Here is a 23847-nt window from a genome sequence, read left to right as displayed (position 1 = left end):
GACCCTTTTGGCTTATACGGTCATTATTTTAAAAATTTATGTTAGGTTGGTAAATCAAGCGTATCTTTGTGTTGAGTTGCCCAGTGACATTCGAAAAACTAATTTTTGGCAAAGATTTACAGAACCACTGGGACAGTGACGAGTTTTCAGACATCTACCTCATGTACAATATCTACTTATAAAATACAACTGTTTATTAGAGCTATCTGTATCGCGCCTGCATGTCTCCGCCACGGCAGACGACGTGGTGGAATATATTCGCATGAACACCGGTCAGGAGCTGAAGGTGTTCCAGCTGTGATCGTGCCATTACGTGCACTTCAGCTGTCCGGAGTACGCGTGCTGCTGCTGGAAACCATCGCGAGCGCGGACTTCTGGCCAAAGGGTGCGGTGTGTGCGTGGGAATCTATCGAATCCTACACAGGAACAGGTCCCGCAGCAGAAACTGTGTCGCCAATATTATTGGACCTTAGTTGCTTGAAAATAAATGACATTTGAATTATTTAATTTTTATCACAGATATCACAATCAACTACCGAGACTACCTTTCAGCGTAGATAGTCGTGAGATTGATAAGGAGGTAGGTAATACAATCGGATATGTTTATTACAATTAACATTGTTGTCTTTACTCCAAGTCTAGTCACGATTATTTTTGTCTACTGTCGATCTAAATCAATATTGCTTTGGATATACTGCCAATGGCTGAATAGAGGCAGTGTTAATTTAATTATATGCCTGGTTACCTTCCTTTAAATATAATGCTTCTAAATGTAACGGGTATAATATAATATCAAGCTAAACACTTCTATTGCTAAACAAAGTGACATGGCGAAGAACAAAAGATAAGAAACATTTATATATTTAAAACACCACAATAATAATAGGAAATTAATATAGGAAATAAATTATAATAGGAAAAATATCACAAAACGCGACGAAATTCAGCAGGGTACGATTGGGTTAATGTCACAACGATCAGTCTATAACCGTTCCTCACGCTAACAGTGACTAGGGACTTCACATATTCCTCCCAATTTACACATGCGTACCCAATGTACACATACCATACATGTGTAAATTGGAAGTCCATCCGAAACACAACAATCAACTCGTGCGCAGTTAACAAATAATGCTACTACAAGTCCAGTTATCGACCCATTTACGTTTACAAATATTGTACAGTTACGACGAATGTGTATATATAATTTTTACTGTATTCCATTGAATAATAACATTCAGCGCTGGGCTATCCAGAAAATCACCAGTCTCGCCTTTGCTTTCTGCCCTCATCCAACTTACACTCTTAGCAAATTTTTGCTTACGGGGAAGCTCCATCCCTTACCTTATATTTACCGTGTAAGTTACAAAAATAAAGACTTGTATTTATGTATTTTGTATTACACTCGTAACATTTACAAGATCGTACGTCTCGTCATCTACGGCCTACCCATACTTACGATTGCCGTGTTAGTGGTAACTGATCCCAAAATTTTCGGCCGCATCCAAACACCATTTCTTGCTCGTCGATGCTACATCAAAGCACTATTTCTTTTTGATTCGCATCGTAGCTGGACGAACTTCATTCCGTTAAGATGAGCTTCCTGTTCCTTATTCAGGAACACTGATATTGCCGCGGCGTATACCAAGCCAGGAATGACCTGACTGTTCTTGCTACAGAAAGAATAAAATGTGAAGATCGCGCATTCCATATTCGGCATGTGCTCTCGTAGGCTTTCAGTTAGCAATCCCAACAATTCAGTTAGACGTTCAACTGGTTATGATACGAAGTAACGCGGGACTTACTGTCGTCGCCGATGGTGAACTCAATCTTTAGCGTTAGGGTATGTATAACCAATACCCTAACGCTAAAGATTGAGTTCACCATGCTTTCGTCTCAGTAGAAGAGAATCTTTTGGAATAAATGATTATTTGATGTTATTTGATTTGATGTGCAGACTTTTCCCGGCAAGAAATACATCATGCCTATCATCAACATCATATCAGCCTTTTATCGCTCACTGCTGAGTATAGGCCTCTCTTCTAGTACGCCACTTATCCTGGTCCTGAGCCAATCTCATCCAGAAGTGTCCCGCAGTCTTCCCGAATGTCGTCCACCCAACGAGCCAACGGACGCCACACACAAAAGATCGAGCGAATATCATATACATATAGCGTAGTAGCAAGCTGAACCTTGGCTCGAAAATAGTTGAGGATGCCACAGGAAACGTTAAATTCCGTATGTAAATCGTAGCAAGTTGAAATCCGTGGTCTTTGCCAACCCCTCCGGGGAATAGCCGTGACTATATGTATGTACTGTTTCTTGTACTGTTTCTGTATTGAGGTGTGCAATAAAGTGTATTTGTATTGTATTGTATGTATGTATGTATGAATGTATGTATGTATGTATGTATGTATGTATGAATGTATGTATGTATGTATGTAAAGATAGTGAGCTGTTCGCGGCATTTCATGACGTAAAAAATACAGCAATTAGAGAACTCAACGGACTCTAGATAATGTTTATGGTCACCATAAGGTGCAGTTTATTTAAATGAAGCTATAATCGTAAATAGCACGGGTGTAAACATAGATTTATTTATCCGTTGATTTAGTTAATGTATACGTTATACGACTGAGAGCTGTCACTATAGTATGTATGGGTTGGGTAAGTTGTAAAAGTAACGGTAGAGGAATATTAACTTATAGGTTGGTAACAATCCCACAATTTAGTAGATAGTTACTTAGGTACTTTACCGTCCATGGCTATAAACATCCAGCTACAATTTAGTTATGTCGTAATTTTTTTCAGGTACTTAAGTCAATTAGTGTAGTAAAATAATATCGTACCAGTATTGCCAACTCCACCACTTAATGCTAAATGTAGCAAGTTTAAAGCGCCGAATACTAAACTTCCCAACTTTTTTTTCAAAATTTTTAGCTACCAAAATATCTCCTCCGAAAATTTTAGGAATTTAAGTCCAAAGTAACTTTTCAAAATCAGAATTAGCAAGAATCTCCCACTAACTACACCTCGAGTTCTGTCTCAGCTATTCCAAATAAATTCTCCTAAAATTTTTAGCAACTGGCGACTGCCAACAAAGTTAGCAAAAGCATTTTAGCAAGAATTCCACTTGGAGTTTAGTAACCCTAAGTTCTGCATTGTGTCCAAATTTCCCGGCCACCCCGCAGGCAATTATCTCGGGGCGTGTCGCGGCCCGCGCCGATTTAGTGTTATGTGCGCCCGCGCTGCGTGTACGTCGATACACGGTCGGCGAGGAAAGAGAGCTTTAGAAGAATCCAACTTTTGAGGAATTGAATGTACTTACGAGCAACAATCCCAATTCTGGAAAAACGTTGCATTGTTGTCAAAGATCAAGCACGTGTTGCCAGCCGAGGCGATTTAGTGTTTTAGTGTTAAATTCAATTCTTCAAAAGTTAGACACTTCTATAACTCTCTCCTCTCACCGTCCGTGCACATGCAGCGATTTAGTATTATGTGCGTTCGTGCTGCGTGTGCGTCGATATACGGACGACGATAAAAGAGATCTTTAGAAAAATCGAACTTTCAAAAAGTGAACTTAAGTAACGATTCTATTCTACAAAATAAATTCCTCTTATCGAACATACATTAAGGGCTCATTTAGACGGTGCGAGAACTCGCATGCGAGTTTTATTACACTGCGGTATTTGACCGGACGGCTGAATTGGATGTAACCTCTATAGTCCGCAATGTAACTAAAATCGCATGCCAGTTTGCGACCCATGAAAATGAGCCCTTGCAGTAAACTGTAGAATGAACGCGTTAACTGTAGAATGAACGCGTAAACTGTAGAATGAACGCGTACTCCTGTGTCCATGGCGGCGATGCTTACCATCAGGTGATTCGTCGCCTCGTTTGCCTCCTAAGTATACGATTTAAAAAATAAGTTGCATACGTTCATAGCGGCCCTAACTCAATTAATTCTCACTTTTCTTTGGCGCAGCGACCCGAAGTGGATCTTGGCCTCCGACACCAAAGACCGCCATGCTTCTGTGTCCAAAACCGTTTCTGTCCAGTCGACGGCGCCGAGTTCGCTAAGGTCTTTTTGCACTTCGTCTCTCCACGCGGCGGCGGTACCTAGGGAGTTCAGACGGTCGTCGGCCATTTGGAACTCCAGAGTACGCCCTCCAGACTGACTACGTGCCCGAGCCATCGGAGTCTGGCGGCTTTCGTTTCTCCAATGATGTTCGGCTCGTGATGATCTCTGACTGATTCTCCAATGATCATCAATCTCCTGGTTCCTGCGGAGTCTCCAGGTTCCATCCTCTCCATGTGTGGGTCCTAGGATTTTTCGGTAGATCTTCCTCTCAGCTACCAGTAGCGCGCGCTCTTCCTTTTGTGTTAGCCCAAGCTCCGCTTCCGTACATAAGGATTTGCCTTACCGTATTGGTTATTCTACCGGAGCTTAGTGTTCCTGGTCATTCGCTTGGACACTAACACTTTGTGCAGGGCAGCCGCACAGCGTACAGGGTTCTGGATCTGGACTTGTATCTTGTATCGAACATACAGTAAACATTTTGTTTTTTTTTTTTTTTTTTTTTTTTTTCTTTATTGAAAGAGCTTTGTCACTGAGTGACGATGTCGCTCTGTAAGTACTACATAAATCTTAACGTCTACTTAAGCCTACATTTACCAACTTATAAATTAGGTTTGCAGCCTCTGACAGCGGCTGGGATAATATATAATTACATCCACCAATCCTAAAAAAGTTAACGTCCTCAATCTCTCGGCGAACTGATTCGTTGCGAACACATTCCATTAAGATGTGATAGACGTCTTCCTCTACATCACACTCAGAACAATTCGGTGATGGAACTTTACGCATCATGTAAGCAAATTTGTTTAATGGTATGTGTCCACTTCGAAGTCTCATAGCAAGTGCTGTGTCCATACGATTTAAATTGCAGTCTTCAAACCAAGGTGCGCGTGGAAGTTGTGGTTGGACCGTTCTATACCATATCCCCTTTTCACGCGATCTTTGGTCAAAAAACTCGCACCATAATTCACGACAGTGTACTTTTGACAGCCTAAGACGATCAGAAAAAGTAGGTAAATAACGAAAATCTATCCCGTCGCTATATGCTTCTCTTGCCAGTATATCTACCGTTTCGTTTTCCGTAATGCCAATATGAGCCGGAATCCATTGTAGCTTCACAGTCTTAGACTGCGTATTTAACATCAATATTGTCTTCAAAATTGAATAGGCTATCGGTGCTCCTCGAGACTTCGAGGTGCATCGAGCCAAATGTTGGAGCGAGCTTTTTGAATCGGTCAGTATTACAAATTTATCTCCCTGTATAGATTGAATCAAAGATAATGCCTCTGCAATAGCAATAAGTTCTATTTGCATAATTGAGATATCACTACATATTTTGAATTTCATTGATGAATGAGTTTGAGGATCATAAAATGCTGCTCCAGCACATTCTTTATCTTTTGACCCATCCGTGTATATTTGGTAGAAAGAACTGTAGTTAGCGTCCAAGTATTCAAGACAAGCATGTTTTAACTGGTTGGAGCCGTAGGATTTTTTTGGTTTATTTATACAGTCCAAATTTAATCTAATGACATTTACGATATCAATATTGCTAGTCCAGGTCTCTAAGGAGAACATTTCCAACTGAGAACTTGCATAAATCGGAGCGTCTTTAAACATCTTACAAGCCATTACTAGTAGGGGTTCTTTCGATCTCACTTGACGACGTTGAGCATTAACAGCTAGATCTCCAACAACTTCGTTAGACTGATTATTAAGTAACGCTTTAGATTTCAACCAAAATTTGCACGCCAGGTAACGCCTGCGAATAAATAAAGGTGGCAAAAATAACTCACATTGCATACTATGTATAGGCGTGCTTTTTATAAACCCTCCGATAATGCGCATGGCCTGATTTTGGATTTTTTCTAACTTATCAAGGTGTGTTTTAGCACTAGTGTCATACAAGAAGCTGCCATAGTCTAATCTACTCCTTATAATCGATATATATAAACGCCTTAAATGCTTTTGATGGATACCCCATCCAGATCCCGCTAACACTTTAAATAAATTTAAATATTTTTCCACTTTATATACTATTTCATTAATGTGTTTACTCCAAGTTAGAGAACGGTCCAACCACATGCCAAGGTACTTAACATTACTAACATTTTCCATTGTTGTCCCTCCTATGTTTATGGACACGTTTTGAATGGTAGGACCCCTTTTAAACAAACAAGTTTTGCTTTTGGTCGCAGAAATCGCTAAACCGCGAAGTTCTAGGAGTTTGACTAGGTTATCTACGGCAATTTGCATGTCAACAACACCCTCATTGATATTTTTAACAGTTTTGAACAAGACAAAGTCATCCGCATATTGCGACACATTGACAGTGGATACGTTTTTACAAATATCTGAGGTCACTATATTAAATAATAATGGAGAGAGTGGATCGCCCTGGGCCAGGCCCTTACCCGTATGCCTGTATATGTAAGAGTCATTTACTTGAGTTTTAAGTATTCGGTCTTTTAGAAAATTCCATAGGTACCTACACAGCTTTGATCCAACACCCAATTTATCCAGAAATAACACTAAATAAACTATATCGACATTGTTATACGCGTTGTCGATATCGATAAAACAACCAATAGTAGCCCAGCCCTTTTGCATACCCAGTTGCACTTTGGACACTAAGCGGCTAATATTATCCAAACAAGACCAAGTTTTTCTAAAACCAGTTGTTTGCTGGGGTAGCATGGAGTTCTTTTCAATATACCATTCTAGACGCTTGACAATAATTGAGTGGAAGATCTTACATACACATGACATAAGAGAAATAGGCCTAAGTGACGTCACAGAGTTAGGATCACGGCCAGGTTTTGGGATAGGAACAATCTTAATATCGCGCCACTGACGGGGAACATACCCATGAGATAAAATATTGTTATACAAATCTAATAAAATTAATTTTACACTATCCGGCAAATTATAAATCATGGAAAATGAAATACCGTCACATCCAGGTGCTGTGTCTTTTTTTTTAGTGCAGTTTTCTAGCTCGTGCCGAGAGATCGGAACCGCCAACTCAGGATTAGTAGAAAAAAACACTGGTTGTTGAGGTAAAGCTGAATCGGGTGCTAAGTTACTTAACATATTGCAAACAGAGGCAGAATCTATAGCCGGCTTAATAGTATTATGTCCCTTTAGCCATTTCATTTTGGTCCACATCTCGCTTGCCGTAGTCACTTGGTCGATGGATGAGCAAAACTTTTGCCAGTTGTCACTTTTAGCTTGTCGAATTTTTGCCTGTGCCATGCGAACTTTTTCTTGTAGTACGGCCAGATTGGATGGAGTGGGGTTTCTCCTTAGCCGGGCTAACGCTAATCGCCTTTCTGCAACCGCTTTCGATAAGTCAGCATTCCAATATGGTTTAGGATCAAACTTTTTTAATGGATTTCTGTTGATTTTCGAACTAGGTATATGCTTATTCGCCGCAGACAAAATGGAATTTAAAAAAAAGTCGTATGATTCCTGTAGATCACCGGAGAGCTCCTGGTTATTGAACATATTTTCCAAGTATTTTTTGTATGCTTCCCAGTCTGCTTTTTTAAAGTTATATCTAAAGTTAATATTTCTTTGTACGCCTATATCAATGCTCACTTTAATAAGGAGATGATCGCTGCCTAGTGACTCGTTTGTAACATTCCAACTTAGTTGTGTTGCCAAATCCGTAGAGGCCAAAGATATGTCAGGGGATGAGCTTTGTAATCTACTGTTTACCATTTTTAATCGGGTAGGTCGGCCATCATTCAACGTTACTAAATTATTTTCCATTATTGAATCAAAAATCTGTGTTCCTCTAGAGTTCATTTTGCTTGACCAGTTTGAGTGATGGCCATTAAAATCACCCAGTACGACAGATTTATCTTGCACGGTTCCAAATATATAATCCCAGTCTGCTTGAGTCGTAATGATGCTAGGCGGGCAATATATCGACCAAATAAATTCAACTTGGCCACAATTGTGTACTTTTACCTTAATAATCTCGATGTCTGTATTTCGACTGTGGACCGTGCATTTTTGTGCTTTTATTGAGGAATGTGTTATAATGGCCACCCCTCCATAACCGTCAGTCCTATCTTGACGAAATATATTGTAACCATTTATTTTAATAGTACTATCAGGCTCAAACCATGTTTCACTTATTGCGCAAATATGAATTTGTTCCTGTAACAAAAGTTGTTCCAGAGCGATCACTTTTGGCCTCAAACTTTGTGCATTCCACTGGAGAATGTTTAATTTAATGAAGAGAACAAATTTTTTAGAACTGTCCACTCAGAAATATTTTCCACCATATATATGACAACCCACTCTAAGCATGTTTGTATAACGCTATATAATTTGTCCTTTATGGAATTATGCGTCATAAATATTACTTCCCTTAATCGGTCCAGAAGGACGCGGAGCGATTCTGTTACTGGTTTTCGTTTTCTTCTTGTCTCTGGTTCAACGGTCACCTCATGTGGCTCAGAACCTTCCAGGTCCGACATGTCCCAATCATCGACACGAGAACTGTGATTTTGTCTTTGATGTTGCTCTGATCGTGTCGATCTACGTTTACCAGGCAGGTTATGCGGCTTTGGTGGGTTTTCAGCATGTACAGTCGCCTTCGTTTGAATGACTGTAGCGAAAGTCTTATCAATGTCACTTTGCAGGGCAGTCTCGGGCTCTTCGGAGACAATAGGTTTATTCAGACACCTATTCATGTTATTTAATACCTCCTCTAAGTTATCCTCTACTACACCTTTGGTCTCGACTTGCGTAGGGGGTGAAGGTGCAACATACAGGGTTAAAGCTCGTTTATAGGAGCAGTTGAACTCGGACATCAGCTCTCTTATTTTCTTTTCTTTAGTATAGACTGGACACACCTTTGAGAGCGCAATATGAGGTAAGCTACAATTAACACATTTATAGTTTTTAGTGTCACAATTAGCATGTTTTCCACAGCATTTCGGACAGGTAGGTTTGTGAGCGGGGCACTGTTTACCATAATGTCCATACTTCCAGCAATTCGAGCACTGTGTCACTGGAAAAATATATGGTTCTACGGCGATCCTTAAGTCATGTACGTATATATACTGCGGCAATGTGTTGCCTTTGAAACACAGTCGTACCTTGTCGCATTTTTTCCATCCCGACTCCTCTTCTTCACTTCTTTTGTTGAGACGTCTGGCCGAAATAAGTTCTATGTCACTTCTTATACAAGTCGAAACTTCTTCGTCGGTTAGGTCCATGTCAATGTCCTTAACAATGCCATATGAAACACCTACTTCAAGAGTCTTTTGGCATCTCCATCCTAATTGTTTAATATTTTCAGACGACATAAATATATCAGCATTGGCCGTTTTGTCAAATTGTATGCGAATCTTGTACGGGTTGAGATATTTCACATTTAATATACCTTTTACGCTACCGTCTTTTAGGATTTTAGCAAGAGCTATCTGTTTAGGCAACATATTTGAGCTGGTAACACATACTTCTATAATTTGGTCCACAAAATTATTCTGGTCCATAGGAGTTGGTAATGGGCTTCTAGAGTCTTTGCGATCTATCCGTTTTTTTGCTGAACGAACTGTAGTCCAGTCATTGTCCTCAGAATCGGTATCCTCCAAATTTCTTTTTTCTGACTTATTCATACTTGTTTCCTCGCCGCTTTTTAAAGAAGTTAAGTCCTCCGCTTGATTTTTAGTTACGTCCACACTATTTCTTCTCTCACTGCTTAAGCTATTCAAATCATCACTGTTACACTCGTTATTTACGACACTATCATTGTCATTTCCGTTTATACTGCCCACCATTGTATCTTAATAGCATAGCAACGCAAACAATAGGCGCGCTCCGGCGCAGTCCCGAGCGGCCGGGACTGGCCAGGTGATAAGAATTTGTTTTATAATAAAAATAACACGAACGCAATTAGTAACAACGTAACAAACAACACGTCCTGCTATCACAGAATGCGTCAGTGCACTGAAACATTTTGTTCGTCAAACTATCCAGCACTGTGTCCCAACCAAGACCGACTACTCCATTTCTTTGTGGTAATTGAGAGCGTCTTCCTCTTCCTAGTCAGGATAATGGCACGCACGCAACAGCAGACCTGAAGAGAATACTTATTGGCCTTAAGTGTGCCTTTAATTGTGTCGTTAATTACATGGAGAGATTTACCTGAATTTATACGGGATGGAAATGGGGAGTTTTTTGTCGTGGACTCAAGACCGTGTTTCGCATTGACGAGTTTTGAATTTAAGTATTAGTTTGTAGAATTAAGAATATTGGTATATGGTTTGCTTCTAAGTTTCTAGAGAAACGTTCTGATCAGGATGTAGCCAAGATGCAAATAGTTCACTACGGAGCGAACGAAACCGTAATCTCTCTAGATCACTCTTACATATTAGTGCGACAGAGACATTGCGATTGGCCAGTAATTTGTGACCAGTTGCCTACCTTTAAGATGAGAGAACGCTCTTTTCTTGAAGATTTTCACTTTCTGCCTCGCACAGCTAAACTGTGGTATGAACTTTCGCATGCGGTATTTCCGGGCCGATACGACCTTCATGAAAAGAAACTTAAAAAAAACTTAATATAAGTAGTGAAGGGTCTCTTATAGAGCATTTAAGTATTATTATATTTACTATTTATTCTATTATCGTAACAGCAGCAGTTTAACAAATCAACCCTGTCAACGCTACGTAACACACGTATCTTGTCAATCCGTTCACGCAACAACTTTCTACAGGAAACCAACACCATGTTAATTACTAATTTACTAGATATATTAGTAATTACTAGCCGCCGTGTATAATTAGGAACAGCTAAGGCTATCACGTAGCGGTAATACAGACGCTGTAAAATCATCGTAAAAGGGAAGGTTTAGCTATTAACACGCTTTAAAGGTTACTTTCCATTTATTTCCACTATGAAACATAATGTTATAAATACGAAAATAAGTTTGTTAACTCTTTACGCTTAAACCGCTGAACCGATTTAGATAAGATAATATTTTATTGTCAAAATTGTGTAAACAGTATTAACATATACATATAAAGGCATCAACTATTTTGCCCATTTCAAGCGTACACTATATCTTATATTACTAAATTGAATGAAGAAATAATTATAAATAGCTGGTCTAATTAGAAAAAATACTCATTTAAATCGTAATAACATTTACATATACAGCAAATCTTTTAACCTACGTGTCGTTTAAATTTGGTATGGGAATTATTTGAAACCCAGGAAAGGACTTGGAATATTTTTGTTAGTTCCTTTTTCATGTAATTTCCCCGATTTCTTGAAAATGAGTGTACCGATTTGGAAAATTATGTTTTTGTTTTAAAGGGTAAACACCGCATATAAAGAATAGAATATTTAATCATTAATAAATTAATTGTAGGTTTTTTAGATGTTAGCGAACTCGGCGCCGTCGATTGGACAGAAACGGCTCTGGACAGAGAAGCATGGCGGTCTTTGGAGTCTGAGGCCAAGTTTCACTTCGGGTCGCTGCGGCATAACAGTAAGTAAGTGGATATCATTAGGGCTCGAACTTTTAGTACGGATGACGTAAAAATTACGTCGATTTGTACACAGAACGTGGTAAATAAACAAAGTTAATTATTACTGATCTGAATGATTATGTCAGTCAAAGACAAAGACGTTATGTACACATTTCAAATGGCGATATCGTTTAAATAAAGAGGTTGGTAATTGTTTACGAAATGACTATTTGAAATCATCGTCATCGGCACTAAAAGTTCAAATCCTAATCATCATTATTATTCTTTTAGACATTAAGTCTTATTTTTTCAATTAGCTAGCTGTACATAAAATTGAGGTTTATATTTATAATAAGGAAGTGTGTTTAATGTGCATAAACTGCATAAGCTATAAAACTATCTAGATATCGCTTCGGTAATTTATTTAATAAACTTTGCGTTTATATCCATTAAATTCTAGCAATAAGAGGTTGGTATGAAAATGGTAGTTTAGTATGGGTTTCATGTTATTAGCCGGGAATATTAAATGTGGGTATATTCAATTCGATATCGCTACTTTAGCTAGGTAGCGAGTTCCAATTTTGTAAAGGTTCCTAACGCGTGCGTATCTATGCAAATTTGCATAGATTTCGATCAATTTTGTTTCAAAACTACACAGATAAGATAAAGATAAAAGATAAAAATATGTTTATTGCACAAGAAAGGACACAGAAAAAGTATACAGCGGTTGTTTTTAAGAGTTGGTGCATAACTAGATTGACAACAACGTTTCCAGGAGTCCCCGCACTAGGCTAGGTCTGTATCGCGAGATAAATCCTCGTAAATCTAGGTGCGCTAGTGCGCATAGCGCTAATGCTGACATTATTTTTACATTAAAGGACAGCATTAAAACAACATCATGTGCATGCGCAGCTTACATCAGCGCGGATACTTAAATATGACCACATATCTGCATATCGCCGTCGGCTTAACTGGCTCCCTGTTCGTGAACGTAGATCGTTGCGAATTTTGTGCACACTATACTCTGTTTTATTCGATCCAACAGCACCCGGCTATCTCAGATCCAAATTTCATTTTATAACTGCCCGAACAGGTTGCACCCTTCGCGAGTCCCGTAGTCTCAAGCTTACTGTTCCTTGTCATAGTTCTGGTTTTGTCTCTAACTCCTTTACCGTTCAGGCGATCCGGCTTTGGAATGATCTCCCACTCAACATCAGACAGGCTCAAACCAAGCTCTCGTTTAAGCGTATGTTACGCAAGCACTTTTTCGACAAGCTCTCTGGTTAATGTCCTTCGTAGTCATAATATTTTTTGCACTGGGTACATAAATTAATATGTATGTATATTTAATTATAGTATATTTATGTAAGTTTATTACCGTTATTATGTATTATTTATCGCTATTTTGCTTGTTTTAAGTTACTTATTCTGGTTTTTTTTTAATGCCTGCACGTACTACTGTTTCTGTTTAGCCTGATGGTTGACTGGTAGATAATGACTTTAGGCATTATGTTCGCCACTTGTACTTTATTTGTTATATTGTGCAATAAAGTTTAAATAAATAAATACTTTATACTGGGAACAATAATGACACTAATGAGAGAAATGTGTGCACTCTGCACGTCTGCAGCGATCGTAGCCGCGTGGCATTGGATCTACAAAACTGGGCCCTACCGCGAAAACCGAAATTCGCAAATTGCGGGGATCTTTCTCTTTTACTCTCACTAAGACGTAATTAGAGTGACAGAGAAAAATGCCCGCAATTGACGAACTTTGATTTTCCCGGTTAACATCTCCTCCGGACTCCGTTCTGGACTCTCTCCGGACTTCCCCCCAAAGGAAGAGAGCTCCCCAAAAGGGATGGGGAATGGGACAAGACCAGTATTCACTTCGCTCTACTTTTACGTAATTATATAATTTTCGTATCAATTAAAGATGAGGATTTCACACCTATATGAATTTATTAATTCGAACGTACACTGACATCGGAATGATATTTGAATCATGTTATTTAGTTATCGTGCATTTCGCTCGCAACTGTCCGTACCTGTCTTGGCGCGGGTGAAATGCACGATAACTAAATATTATGATTCGAATGTCTGATGTTCGTTCGAATTGGCGTGATTGTCGCCGCGTTGTATAATCAATTGGAAATTCGGCAATTCTCAAGCATAGTAATTATCAACTTAATTTCTCACGTTTAAAACCCAAGTGTCTCCGTTGATCTACGCTGCGCATGCGACCGGTTAACATCTCCACATTGTACCATCATTGCACTGTTAACTAGTCAATCATAACCCTTATTACAAAGAGATAAAGTCTACTAGCGATCAGGTAAATGTTAATGTTAGTACCGGATCCGTGACAGCTTAAATCACATACTCAAGTATCGGCTTGCCCATTCCGAGCTAGTGTTGGTTGGAACCCGAGTCTTTTGAGTCTAAATTGATTTGAATAACTCGACTCGTTTTTACGAGACTGCGCAAAAATCTTCCATATCTTCTAAGGGTGGGTTGCACCAAACCATCTGTCATCGTTAAAGCATTCGGTATATTTTATTGTATGAGGAGTCTCAGAGTTCGCTGCTGGATGTTGATCAGTTGGCTAACTGTGGTTGGTTCAACTGGCCATAAGTCCCGAGTCGAGTCCTTTAGGTATTGAGTATTTTTTTAAGCGCAACTTAAAGGACTCGAGCCTCGGAATAAGAAACCGTCAACAATTTTGTAGTTTTTATCTGAATACCTATTAGAAGCAGTAAAAAAAATCGTTATTGTATGGTGTACTTAACCCATGCACTTTACATAAGGGAATGCTTGATTTTTGTGTAATCAAAATAAGAGTTCTCTGAAAAGGACTCATTACTCTACAACAAACTGGGGTGTCAACAAGTTGAAAAACACTCGAGTTCCGACTTAATTATAAGAGTGTGAAAAACCGACTCGAGTCTTAATGCGGAGGACTCAAAGAACTCGAGTCTTAACCAACACTATTTCGACCAAGGATAATCAAGTTACTTTTTACCCTATTTTACGATAACTACTTATTTTAAAGCCTATAAAAAGTTGGTAAAGTAAGAATTAAGGGAGCTGCGAGTAGGTACCTGCTTTGACATAATTATTTTACTTTTAACAATTTAGCAAGTACCTAGTAAATTAAATGTTATTTCATTTTAAGCTTCATGACGGCGAAATAAAGAAGACTTTTTTTAAACACTCTTAATGTTATTGCTCTTTAGTATATATCTACAGATTTTTTTTATACCACGTCCGTGACAATACAAGCATACTCACCTGCCTAATGGTAAGCAGTCACCGCTAGCCTATAGACGCCTGCAACTACACGGATGTTACATGCACGTTGCCACTCCTTTTTTAAAGAACCCCATACTAGCCCCTCGAGAAAATCTCGACATAGCTCATTCCACATATTCGAGCTATACAAATTGCTGACGAAGCCCTAGCTCGGTCTGCGTGTACAATGCGCAGGGCTCTGTGTAATTTGTATCGACTGCTTTCATGCGCCGGCGCGATCGATCCTGACGCTGCATCGATCCAATCATTTTTACATCCAGAAATGATAGCGGTAGCGTCAGAAATTATACTCGCTGATGTAGTTTTTAAAAGCATAGAAGTGGCAAATGTGACGTGTAAAATGATTTTAGTTGTAGCTTTATGGCTTGATTTTAATTGTAGCCGTGGTGTATAATTTTTTGTGGCAATTTGGGTAATAATTGCATCAATGGATTATATAACTAGTTAATTATGAAAAATAATTAAAACTCTCTTATTCACGATACTTAGCTAACAATGTAAACGAGCGACAATGGCGGCAGATAAACCGTACGCGGGTTTCGCTCACTGTTTATGCAATGAAAAGTAGTATTTCGTTCTGGATAAATAAATATATAAAAAATTCCGTTAAATCGTGTCTTTCTAACAAACATCAAGTGTTAAAATGACAGATAGGGTCAAACTATTTCAGGTTAGATCTGAAAGACGTTTATAAATAACGTCCTATATTTGCTGTGACTTAATTTTCAAAAGTCGCTTACCTTTCTAACGGTAAAAAACGAAGTAAAGTTAGGCATTATAAACTAAGCACTAAAAAAAGTTAAGTTATAAAGAAATAAATTTCTATTTTGTTGTTACAAACCGACCCGTTGGCCGTTATGACACATTTACAACTCCTATTTTTTGTGTAAGTTACAACAAAATATTGTTACTGTTTTGCAAACATTTCTTTCAGTCTGGTCATAGTTGGTCGGGCTACTTAAACGCACGATGTATAAAACAAGGTAAACTCCAAATTAGTCACCGAGAGGGAAACCAGCTCCATCGGGCTCTGCGCAAGCGCAAATTGATCACTTTACAGGGAGCCTTGATAACTTAGAAATCGATAATGTAAAATTTCTAGTACCCTTATTATAGACTTTCACCTTATCGGGCCGATTTATGTTCGATAGCTATTGAGGTACATGAGTATGTTATTTCATGATTGGGAATGATATTATATAACTACTTAAACAGTTTAGATGCTGCAATAATGAATAATGAAACAAAGTGCTTTGGGTTAATTGCGAATTGTTGTATTCCAAAGGCAAAAGTTTTGCAATTAGAGAAATAGGAATTATTTAGATTAGACTACTCCTAATTTTGGATAATTGGCAACCAAATTTAGTCAACTCCACCTAATAATTATTGGACGAAAATGCAAATATTAATTTATTGATGGTCGATGATATGAATGTCGAACAAGCGTATGAAATATATTAACCTGACTATATTTTTTCTGTTAAAAAACTTTTGTCTTCGAATCGTGTTGAACTAATTTAACAACGGGAGTACTTCTATATTTTTTGAACCAACATGCATGACGTGTATCTATGTTCGTATATATACAATAGGTATATGTACATACTTATATATAGAGGTGTCGGTTACGGTGACGGTAACTGTGTCACGAGTTCAATGTTTTTTTCAAATCTCAAAAAATTCCCAACGCGCCTAAAGAAGTTTTCACTTCAAGAGGTGTCGGTTACAACAGTGTCGCAAGTTCATTGTTTTTTTTTTTCAAATCTCAAATAATGCCCAACGCGCCTAAAGAAGTTTTCACTTCAAGAAGTGTCGGTTACAACAGTGTCGCAAGTTCATTGTTTTTTCAAATCTCAAATAATGCCCAACGCGCCTAAAGAAGTTTTCACTTCAAGAGGTGTCGGTTACAACAGTGTCGCAAGTTCATTGTTTTTTTCAAATCTCAAATAATGCCCAACGCGCCTAAAGAAGTTTTCACTTCAAGAGGTGTCGGTTACAACAGTGTCGCTAGTTCATTGTTTTTTTCAAATTTCAAAAAAATTCCAACGCGCCTAAAAAGTTTTCACTTCAAGAGGTGTCGGTTACAACAGTGTCACAAGTTCATTGTTTTTTTTTTTTTCAAATCTCAAAAAATTCCCAACGCGCCTAAAGAAGTTTTCACTTCAAGAGGTGTCGGTTACAACAGTGTCACAAGTTCATTGTTTTTTTTTTTCATATCTCAAAAAATTCCCAACGCGCCTAAAGAAGTTTTCACTTCAAGAGGTGTCGGTTACAATAGTGTCGCAAGTTCATTGTTTTTTTTTTTCAAATCTCAAAAAATTCCCAACGCGCCTAAAGAAGTTTTTACTTCAAGAGGTGTCGGTTACAACTTACAACAGTGTCGCAAGTTCATTGTTTTTTTTTAAATCTCAAAAAATGCCCAACGCGCCTAAAGAAGTTTTCACTTCAAGAGGTGTCGGTTACAACAGTGTCGCAAGTTCATTGTTTTATTTCAAATCTCAAAAAATGCCCAACGCGCCTATAGAAGTATTCACTTCAAGAGGTGTCGGTTACAACAGTGATGCTAGTTCATTGTTTTTTTCAAATTTCAAAAAATTTCCAACGCGCCTAAAAAGTTTTCACTTCAAGAGGTGTGGGTAACGGTAACAGTGTGGCGAGTTTAATGTTTTTTTCCCATCTCAAAAAATGTCCAGCGCGCTTAGAGAAGCTTTCTTTAGAGAAGTTTTCATTTAAAAAAAACTTATGCGAAACTCAAAGATGGTTCAAGCTACCGTGTTGCTCAACCGTTGCCCGGGAGTGCAAAATGAGCATATTTTAATACCAGTCGTGACTCCGCGCGGCGGTAACTCAGAATTCTGCGATTTGTACTTACTAAAGGTTACGTTTTTGATTTATTTGAGAGGCGAATTGTTTCTCGGCAACGTTATGAACAGGTGTTCGACAATTGTGCAAAACGTAGTAAATGAACAATATTAACTTAGAAATGTTTGCATAACGTAACAAAATATTTTGATACTATTTACACGAAAAACTATATGTTAACAACAAACTCGGTTTGAGCAAAATTTATTACTTAAGTTCAGTTTTTCGGCTATGAATTCGCCAGTGATTGAGTTAAGTTAATTTTTGTTTACTGAACGAATACGCATTTATAAAGGTTTGTTTAGAATGGTTAAAAGTGCCGTATAATTCTACCTTATTGCTGTTTATGTAACTACGTATGTGATTGACGTAAAGCTGTTTAAATTATTGCGTAACCTTGTTACTATTACAGTCGTGCAAAAACAAACAACCGATGCATTGCATACGTCTATTTGAAAGGAATTACAAAAATGCAAAAAGTAACATTCACGAAACGACCGGAATTACAAAAATGCAAAAAGTAATATTCACGAAACGACCTAATTTCTTCTATGTTAAGTGTTATGTCTGATATTTTGACAAAACAAGACAAACTAGACTACACGATTTTTACGTAAACCCAGTAACAAGCTTGTTATTGTATAATAAATATTACGAAAACATAACTAAACAATGCATTAAACCGGACAAAAGGCAAAGCATTAAAAAAACAGTAGCGAAACCTGACAGCACGAAATACCGTGTTATCAAATTCAAATTAGCCAGCCTCGAAAAGATTTTTGAATTAAAATATGACGTTTTAATAACACCACAGTGTTTCAAATCGAATTCTAAATAAGGGTCTCAAAATTAAGTGGCAACATTGCCAAGGGCAAGCCTAAGGTTTTTAACGAGCAGTCAACAATGATGGATTAAAATTAAAACTTTTTGCACTCGTAACCTCTGGTAAGAGATTATGGCAACGGAAAAACTTGCCGTCAACTCGGCAGCATGTTATTTACTACAATTTGAAGCTGAATTATAATAAAAAACAACGTAACAAAGGAAGCCGCTATTAAAACTCACTTAGTCCAGGTGGCCGAGCGATGGAAATAATAGTGACCTAATCGTGGTTTTAAATCAGAAATTGTAAAAAGGTGCTTTATGCAGTTTGGTTACGGTGGCTGCGTTACCTTCCATTGTACAAATTTGGACTACATTGTGTTTTTGCTAATAAAAAACGATAGTATATGTGTTATCGCATTGCTGAGCTACTTCCGTAAGTAAGTTAAGCATATTTGAATACCAAAAGAGGCAGCAGATTAGCACAAGGCAGTGTTTTGGAACCACAATTGTTTTTGATATTAAAAGGAGAATAAAGCCTCTTCTTCGTAAGATTATTCTTTAAATAATTGTTTAATTCTCCCGGCGAGTCCCATCCTAGATGAAGACATCATAACACCAGACGTGAAAGCCAAGGTAAAAGTATGTAGAATCACTTAGTTACACCGCGAATGTCTAGAAAGCTGGAACTTGTCAATTACCCGTGAGCATAGGCGTAATGTCGTTATTAAGCTTTGACTAATTTCACGAGCTGTTAACTTCAGAAATACGACTTTAATGATGGAATGTATTAAGTAAATAGAGTACAATAAACTTCACGTACTCAGACGCTTTCTAGTGATCTAAATTTAGAATTAGTGCTAGATGGCAGAATTAGTAATTTTGTTTCCGTAACGCAGGTGCGGCGATGTTTATTTTATGATACATGTAAATGGCTGTTATAAAAACAAGATATAGGGCGAGACGGAGTTTCGGTACATGAAAGAACATAATACCACAACGCATTAGTACAAAAACAATAGGTATCCTACACATTCATGAATTTACCAATGTGCTAGAAATTGTGGTAATTGTGCGGTAACCATAATGGCCAGACAATAAATAAAAATAGGTAGGTATTTACAGCTTAATATTCGGAAGACGAACAATATCAGTCATAAGGACATACGAAAGATTTGCAAACACGCAAAATGGGCACGCAAACAGTGCATCCAAATCTCTAACACAAAACATGTCTAAGTCAACTAAGTAACATTTAGCAGTTTCGTGATCTTGAACAAATCCCTGTAAACTTTACTAAGCGATTAAATACATCGCTAAATGCTAAACATTCATTCGCATTAGAGCGTTATTTATCACAAATTGTTCGGAACGCCCAGAGGCATCTGCATTTGCACAATTGCATTGTTTTGGAATTACACTTATTTAAATGTCTTGCGTTATCTAATGATCATTGACATCATGATGGTTGTTGTTTTGTCTGTTAGTGTTGCGAGTTGCGCTTGCGATATCGCCGGCTGAGAATACGTTTGTGCCATATCCATTTTGCGCAAATTCGTTATAAAAAACTTTATAATCGCCTTTTATAGGATAATTTACACCCTGTTAACAGATTTTTTTTTTGTTCTCCTGCAAACCAATGTATGTGGCGTATGGCAAAACATGAGACCCGAAGTTATATTTGGTATCCGACAAGACAAAAACCCGAGACTAACATACCTTATTATATTAATCAAGATCTTAACTAGGATTTCCTGTGTATGTGTGTAATACATAAAATTGGAGTATCTCAATACTTCAAGGAAGAGGACGGCCTATTAATATTATTAGAAAAAAGTCAAATCAACATGTTTCAAGGTATACTTCACAAGTAAAAAAACATACGTTGGTTTAAGTATGCTCATATCACACATGAAGATTAGAGGCATCTCTCCATATCAATATAATTCATAATCTCATCCTTTTTTTTTTAAGGATAAAATATGACGCGTAAAAATGCAAATTAATTCACAATTCACAAGCCACTTGGGAATTTGATTGACTGCAACGAGGGAATAAAAGATTTAACATCTGAATTGATAACCACTTGATTAATAATGTCCTGGCATGTCATATAGTCACAAAACGGAAGAAAATTCAGTGTATTACTAAGTATTATACGTCATTCTGTATATTAGGCGTTAAAATGCGCGGGCGCGTTTTTTTGTGCACTTTTTGGCGCCGATTTGCGCCTTGCTGCGCCTTATCGTAATCTTCAAAATTTAAGTATGAATACGATTTTAGGGTTCTTCCATGGGTAAGTTTCTGTTGTTTTGTATAACGTTCCTTAAAAATAGAAGCTTCTTTTTAAACTCATTTCAATAAAGAAATTGAAGAACCAACGCGGGATAATTCCCGATTATCCTAGATGTAGATTTATTTCATGACTTAAGTAAGTAAATATTCTTTATTGCACCACGTATAAAACCAATCCAAAACCAGAGTTGCAATAGTATAAATAAAGGTAACAACAGGCGGTCTTATCGCTGTAAGCGCTCTTTCCAGACAACCTTAGGGTAGCAGGATCTAAAGAACAAAAAAACATAAAAAAAACAGGTAGTGCATGAATAAATTAGAGTAAAAAGTTATTATGTAAGCGTTTGACTGTTTTCTTTTTTTAAACAAATTATTAACTGAATTAAAATGGTTACGACAATATTATCACAGAACGTTACTAAGAGACGGTAACGCACGGCTACCCTTGCTTTCCGCTTGTTATAATAACGATAGTTATTATATAAACATTATTGTACAATGGAAAAGCAGATAAACGATTTAACGCCAAGTTTTGCTTTCTATTGGATTGGTAATTTTAGATATCATTTCGTATATCAAAGCGAATAAACAAGTTAAAACTTAAAACCTCTAATAAAATATTATACCTACTACTACTAGAATTTTTGTAGGTTTTACTACCGATATATGTATATCCTAGTAAAACCAACAACAGTTCTTTATTGGATCTTTATTGACAATAACAATATACATAATGGATATATACAGATGATTACTATAACTAGCTTATATCTAAAATAGGCCCTTGAGGCATTGTACCAAGGATGCTGGCGGCATTTCCTCGTTGTATCGCAATACTGATACGTTGTGCGAGGAAGCCGCCAGCTCTTCAACAACAATTCTCATAACTTAAAATGAAAATAAAACAAAGTATATATACTACACCTATATGTATAAAACATTGAGTTGGTACGTCACACATACACCTACGAAAAAAACGTTATTCCTCTTCATCCTCAATATTTAAAGAAGCAAATGCTTAATGCTTAACTTGATGTCAAAAATTATTACTTTTATGGGAACCCGACGGAATTTTTATATTTTTTGTATACCGTATGCATAATGTGTATCTGTCTGTCTGATGTAACACAACAAAGAACCGAAAATGCGAGGAATTATCGTTAACTTTACATCCAGCTCTGCTTAACTTAGATATTTTTCACAATATTTTTGTGAAGTTTACATCGATTTTAAATTGAATGAAGTTTAAATTGAATTGATACAAAACTGCTTCATTTCAATTCGACTTCACATTTCGCCTTTGTACATTGACAATATTCAATTTATTTATTTTTTATTGTACCTTTACCTGTCTTATGTACAGTAAAGTGTTTACATATATACATAAATACTTTAAGCCCGACCAGAAATATAAAATCATTGTCCAGAGGGCGCTGTTTCCCATGTATAGAGTGACAGTTCAGTTTAGTATGAAACATTTCGTTCCAATTAAATTCTGCAATATGGCGCGTGATCATATATCACTGGTCAGACTTTAGTTAATTAGGTTTTTAGCTCAATATCAATGCCACCAGTCCTTTGTTTTATTTCTAAAATGTACAAATATATTATTAAAAACATAATGTAACAACTATTAATGAATTGAGCTGCTGTGTTATTAATATGCGGTCCAGACATAGTAAGCATGACATTAATTATATTGTCATTATTTCGTCACAATTTTATATATCTACTGTCAATACTAAGACATATCAGTACTTAGAAGTAATATTAATATTACTCATTAGTTAATATTATTACTAATCCAAATTAAAGGCAAAAGTTCTTCAAAAAATATGTTAATAAATCAGAGACACTGTAAGCTCATCAAAATTGTGTCATTTTCAGTTATGGATTGAGCACCTTCGGCCTCCGATAAGTGCCATCATCAATACACATCACAAATTAATCATTACCCTGCGAATTTATCATCAGGCGCCATTTTACAAGTATAACATAATATATAGTGTGTTTTTCAATAACCCGTCAACATATTAATATTAATTACATTGACACATTGCCGCATGTCATTCCGCGTAATTTAACACTTGGACAGTAATCGTCCTCGACGTCACGTAATAAGCTGTCAAAATTTGATAAAAATCTTAAATACAGGGTGTCGTTAGTGATTGGCAAATACCATGACATGAAATAAAGTTTGAAATATGTTTGTAATGGATACTAGCTTAAATCTAAAATAGGCCCTTGAGGCATTGTACCAAGGATGCTGGCGGCATGTCCTCGTTGTATCGCAATGCCGATACTTTGTTCGAGGAAGCTCTTTGGTCACCAGTTACGTCAACCGAGGCTCTTATATTTATTACGTTTCAAAATTTCGGCACTTTCCGTCGCTCCGCCCGCTTTGTATTAAATTTTCGTAATAAAAGTGATATTTCTTAAATAATTTTACAATTTTTTTATTGTATTTTGTAAGCAATTATACTGTCGCTCCAGTGAAAAACTGTAGAAGTTGCAGACCATTTGTATGGAACCTCCTTTCAACACACAATTCAAGTTTCTATCATTTTTATGCACTGCCTTGTCTGTCTTATTTCAAACATAGATAGAGAAAATCATAGGTACTGTCTTTGTCTTACACTACTGTCTTACTACCCAAATACAGGTATGAGTATATTTTTTTCTTATTAACTGACAAATTGGGTTTACAGTTTAAATATTTAAAAAAAAAAAACAAATCACAAGCTTCGATACGATTTTATCACTACAAATTAAAAAGATAAAACAATACTTCAAATAAAATCCATACAAAGTGTCCTCGAATTGTTGGTCATCCTATACAACAGGTAACCAATCGATAAATAATCGATCCTTTATTGATAGCTGCGATATGCGCCAGCGCATGTAGCCTTTATGGGCCCATAAATATGAAGGTTCCGCGAAAAAGCGATTAGGGTCTAATGCGTCTGGAGTTTTTTCAAAAAACAAC

The 23847-nt window shown here is 37.2% G+C and overlaps 1 protein-coding gene across 5 annotated transcripts in view; it reads right to left on the bottom strand.

The window, feature by feature from the left end:
* The window catches only part of LOC133521646 (protein outspread), a 427057-nt gene that overhangs the window by 250083 nt on the left and 153127 nt on the right, over positions 1 to 23847 (bottom strand). The window lies entirely within an intron of this gene.

The sequence above is a fragment of the Cydia pomonella genome, chromosome 9 (genome assembly GCF_033807575.1).
Source record: "Cydia pomonella isolate Wapato2018A chromosome 9, ilCydPomo1, whole genome shotgun sequence".
In the NCBI taxonomy this organism is placed as follows: domain Eukaryota; kingdom Metazoa; phylum Arthropoda; class Insecta; order Lepidoptera; family Tortricidae; genus Cydia; species Cydia pomonella.
The sequence above is the reverse complement of the archived record's forward strand: the minus strand, read 5'-3'. Positions and strand labels throughout refer to the sequence as shown.